We start from the raw sequence: 5,328 nt of genomic DNA, 5'->3' as shown, positions 1-5,328 counted from the left end.
GAAGGAAGAGCAATGATTCTGTAGCCCAGCAAGAGCCCTTAGAGGCCTGGACACCCACCTTTAGAAGGGTCTGTGAAAGAAGGAGTTTGACACATAGCAAAACCAAACTTTTAGAACAAGGCACATAGGTAGCCAGAGATGGCAAAGAGAAGCAGGAGGTTGAATAGTATTGACCCAAAGTTGTCCGCCTCCCTCAGTCTTGGCCTCTGAAGAGCCTGTCTTTATCAAGGGGGCCATCTGCCAAGTTCTTTGCCTGGACCATAGTACCATCCCCTTGTGTGTCACTGGCATCCCCATCACAAACTGAAATTCCCATGGCACTTTCAAAGTGGCCAGTCCCACAAGGAATTGAAAAACCCCCAGAGACAGCTCTGGTGCCTACCATTCAAAGAGCTTCTGAGGTGGCTTTTTGTCTTTCCTTAAAATCTGGAAATCTATCGAGATAGGGAAAATCACCAGACGTAGAAACTCCTTTCAACAAACAACCCCAGATTTCTTTTCAAATTTTCGTCAGAATGCTATTTCTAATTTCATAACACCCTGAAAAAGGTCAGGCCAAAGATATTTAAGAAATGTTTTGTGATGATGGCAAAATCATCCCTGACAATTACCTTAAGTAAAAATGATTATAATTAGCGCCTTTCATGTTAGTCATTTATTGAACCAACATTAATTGACTAAATACCTCTGTGCTAAGTCAGGGGAAAGAACAATGAAAAAAATCAGACACAGCTTTTTTTTAAACATCTTTAATTCATTAAATCTCTTATATTCATAAAATTCACATCGTCTAGGAATTCCCGTTGTGGCTCAGCAGGTTAAGAACCCAACTAGTATCCATAAGGATGCGGGTTCAATCCTGGGCCTCACTTGGTGGGTTAAGAACCCGGTGTTACCGTGAGCAGTGGTGTAGGGCACAGATGCGGCTCAGATTCTGCACTGATGTGGCTGTGATGCAGGGCCAGCAGCTTCAGCTCTGATTCAGCCCTTAGCCCGGGAACTTCCATATGCCACAGGTGCGGCCGTGTAAAAAAAAAAAAAAAAATTCCCATAGTCTAGTGCGGCAGAAAAAAACTTGTAAGCAGTCACATTTTATAAATTGCCAGCTATACGTGTAGTGAGAACCAAGACGGAGATCGACAGAAGGAAATTTGGGACATTTTAAACCATCACACCAAAGTGGAGAATGTGTACTGCAGGCTGTCGTTTTGACAAGATCATTTGCTGTAGTTCTTTGTCTTGTTGTCGATATCAGCTCTGTGTGAGTTACCGTGGGAAGGTACTGAATTTGGGTCGAGGAACCCAGGACCATTTCGCCTTCTAATCTACGAGGTGACTGATAACCTGTAATCCTCTGTTTAATTAAATTTCCTGGCTCAGGAGTCAGAAGGTCTCAGAGGAGATTTAGACGATGCTCTCAGGAAAGCTGTTCAGTCATTGTTTTTACTACACACAAGCCCCGAAAGAGGACTGGGACAAAGCAGGCAGCTGGCAATGACAAGAAGGAATATAGGGGCAAAATGGGGAATGTTTGGGATTATGATTAGAGGGAGTAGTAGCCTATTGGGGGCTCCACATTTTAAGGGTTGTTGACACACAGAAGCGGCCCAAATGGCTGGCATTTGCTGACTGGATCCCTTCAGCGGCTGCAGGTACATCTAGGAGGCGGTTTCGGGACACCAGGAGCTGGTCTGCCTCCGCCACTGCTCTAATCTGAGGCCGGGGTTCTGACCAAATACATTATAAATATTTTCGTGAATATGTCTGGGATGAAGTTGATGAAAACATCTGCAGCAACCGTGACCCCCCGCTCTGTCCCCTCATCCCTCCATGGAGTCTCCTCCCTGCTCCTTCAAGGCTGGACTCTCAGTTTCCTTCTCCTCTCCCAGCTGGCCCTCAGGAAGGCCTCCTCCTGACCTTTAAATGGAATCGGGGGTCACGATGACCCAGTTCCTCTTATTAAAGACAACATCCATCTGTCTCTGGTTAAAGAAATGTCCAGAATTAAGAGGTGGGCCAGCATATTGCACCATGATATGGAGTCAGGTGGCCCCATTACACCCTCTTGTACCCCAGGCCCGGATTTTATAAACTGAAACTGACAGTGTGCAAAGGATCCCAGGGAGTCTCTGTTCCACTCTTGTCACCTGACAAACTAGGAAACCGAGGCCCAGAGCCGGAAAACAACTCTCAGTTTGCCAGTGAGGAACCAGGTAAGACCACAGCTTGGTCTGAAGAAGCAGAAAAAACACGCAAAGCCTGGACTAAATGTTCTTCCCCCTCCACTTGCTGCCAAACACTGCTTGACCATGACCACATTACAGAGTTAACTCTTTGAGCCTTCATTTTCTCACCCGGAAAGGAGAAAATAGTTTTCTCGCTCCTTCTTGGGGATCTGAGAAAATGGAGCGAGGCATGGGACACGTCACAGTGTCTGATATGAAAGTGTAATCCACTATTATTGTCACTATTATTTTTACCACAACCAGCAACCCCAACCTTCTAGACGCTTAGGTGCCAATCTGGTCCTGCCCCCACAGCTGCTGGAAGGCTAAGGATCCAGGCCAATGTAAGCACTCCCTCCCCCAGTGCCCATCTGGACTGTAACACATGAAAAGGCACAGTCGTTGGGGAGAAGGCTGAACAGCTGGGGCAACAGAGCCAAGCCATCCCAAGAAAGAATCCCATTTTCCACCTCCAGGACCTGGGAGCATCTCATTAGATCCATGATTTTTAAACCGTGTCCCTAGAGCCTAGAGGTCAAGATAGAGGTAGGAGAGAGGTCAGCACACAGGCTAATACAAATTTTGAAAAACCCAATGCGTCTATTGATTTTTTAAGGCCACACACAGACGCACACAAAAATCCCCTACAAAACTATGAACTATTATTTCTTGAATTATCACTTAAGCGTTCATTTATTTATCTGCCCCCAAAACTGCTTTAACAGCAGAGAGAAGAAAAAAGAACACAATCTCATGATTCCTAGTCCAGTGCTCCTTCCAAAATATAAATATATCCTCCAAAATACCACTACAGATTTCAGATGGGAGCAGAAGGAAGGAGGACATAATTTCTTTCATCCCAGTACTAAATCCCAAGTCAGGGCCTTGTTAGTTTTCTCCATTTTTTGATTCTGTATCTTAGAAGGGATTAAAAAAAAAATCTCTCCTTGGACTTCCCGCTGTGGCCCAGTGGGTTAGGAATCTGACTTCAGTGGCTCAGGTCACTGCAGAGGTGCCCAGCCCAGCCCAGCCCAGCATAGTGGGTTAAAGGAGCCAGTGTTACCACAGCTGCAGCTCCGATTCTATCCCTAGCCCCAGGAACTTCCACTTGCCACCAGTGCAGCCATTTAAAAAAAAAAAATCTCTCCTTTAGGAAGCAGGGCAGGCCAGGAGGTGGTCAGACACTTAAGGGGCTTGTCACATGTGCTCTACCATCTTCAGAGCAGAACAGCTTATAAAACTTTAATTCTCTAGAGTCTTCATAGCCATTCAGTCCTTAGCTCCTTCCAGGAACCACAAACTCAAGAGGCATAAGGCTAACAGGCAACATCAATGTCAAGAGCCTGACAGCTGAAGGACTGGGGCAAAAGTAGAGAATGAAACCCTTTTGGTGCCTCTTAGAACAGCTAGTTCCCCAGAGCAGATACGGATCTGAGAGGGACGGCTCAGGCTCAAACATCCCCTACTTCCCTGTGTGTGCTTTCTTGTTCCTCAATCATGGTTCTTCAGGTTCATACCACAAGATCTTAGGCCTCAGCCAAATGGACTAATTTTCTTCTTAAACTTATTTTTGGAAAAAAAAAATTTTTTCTACTGGGTAGAGATGAGTGTCCCCAAAGAGTTTCGATTCCTTTCTGAGTCAGGTTCAGACTCATTGGGCTCAGCTTTCATTTTCTGCAGCCTTGTCACTCCCTGAGTGCTCAGAGGTCCCCTGGTGATGCCCCCTCTATTTCAAGAGCCCCCCAAAATAAGCCCAGTGACTACAGATAAGTTTTTGGTACTTTCCAAAATTAAACTATTTCCTTTGGTAAATTTCCACCAAGTGAGCTCATTAATCTGAAAACAGGATGTGGCACATGAAGAGAGTTAAGGTCAGGTTGCCTGTTCACTTAACACTGGCTTGGAGAGGAGAGGAAGGGGTGTGTGGGAGAGAGGTGGGACCAGAGAATGGCTTTTAGAGGTCCCAAATCCTTCAAGGATTGGACTGAGAATCAATGACTTTTTAATCAGAGACTCGAAGCTCTAAATTCTTTCCTCTTAGAATTGAAGGTGACCACAGAGGCCACCTCTGGTCAATGTCTCACGTGACTGCTTCTCTTGGAGGCCCCTGGGACCCACTGCTTGACTGCAGGCAGGTGGCTCCAGGTACCACCAGAGGCCCTCCTTTCTCCAGCAGAACTCCGTCCTGTAGCATCACCTTCTCATTCAGAAGCTGGGCGTTCTGCCCTGGGTAGGTGTAAGACTTAAATACATCCCAGGTTAAAAACAAACAAAACCAAAGAAGAAAAAAACACTTTTTCCAACTCAAGTTGGATGTCAAGACTAAAACAAAACAAAACAAAATAAAACCCCTCATACATAAAGAATGTAATGGGTGCCTCTAATAACTAAAACAAAACAAAATCATTCCTTCCTCACCCAACACTCCTGCAGATATTAGGCTTTGATGGAGAAAAGGCCTTTGTCAGATTCGCAAAAATAAAGGTTGTTTGTATCTTTTAAACAAAAATTCTACCCCAACACTAAGTTCTGTAACTATTTTGGTTGATACACACAAAATTCATAGGGAATAATCGGCTCTGTGTGTGTTTAAACAAAAACCAGAAATGGCTCCTGAAAACATCCAGTTTTGCATAAGCTCTGTGCCTTCGGAATTGCCTTGCACATCTCCTCGCTGATTGCTCCAAAGAGCTTGAACGAGCCCGTGTAGGATCTTTGCCCGAATCCAAGAGGGCTGAGACTCGGGTTTTGCTACTGCTCCGCCCACCGTACGCGGGATTGCAGGCAGGCAGAGGTCAGGGGTGGGGGCTCAAGTCCCAGGTCTGAATTCGTTTATTCTGCGAACACTTTACCGAATCCCACACATGTGCTAGAAACACGCGCGGGGAGGAGGGGAACGGAAAAATGCCTTTTCAGTGGAAAACCAAAGCCTGCGACGCCGCGGAGCCGGGCCTCAGTTTCCCGATCTGGGTGCGCTCGCCCCGCCCCCAGGGCGGCCTCGGGAGGCGGCTCAGGCTATAGGAACCCGCCCGGGGCCTGCCCTCCCCTGCTTCCGCCGCCGGGCCAAGTACCCTCACCACCGGAAGCTCCCGCCGGGCCGCGG

This window comes from Sus scrofa, chromosome 1 (assembly GCF_054392235.1).
Source record: "Sus scrofa isolate SSC_HxYL_T2T_F1_AM1 chromosome 1, Sscrofa_HxYL_maternal_Yorkshire_Landrace_v2.0, whole genome shotgun sequence".
NCBI lineage: Eukaryota > Metazoa > Chordata > Mammalia > Artiodactyla > Suidae > Sus > Sus scrofa.
This window is presented reverse-complemented; position numbering follows the sequence as displayed.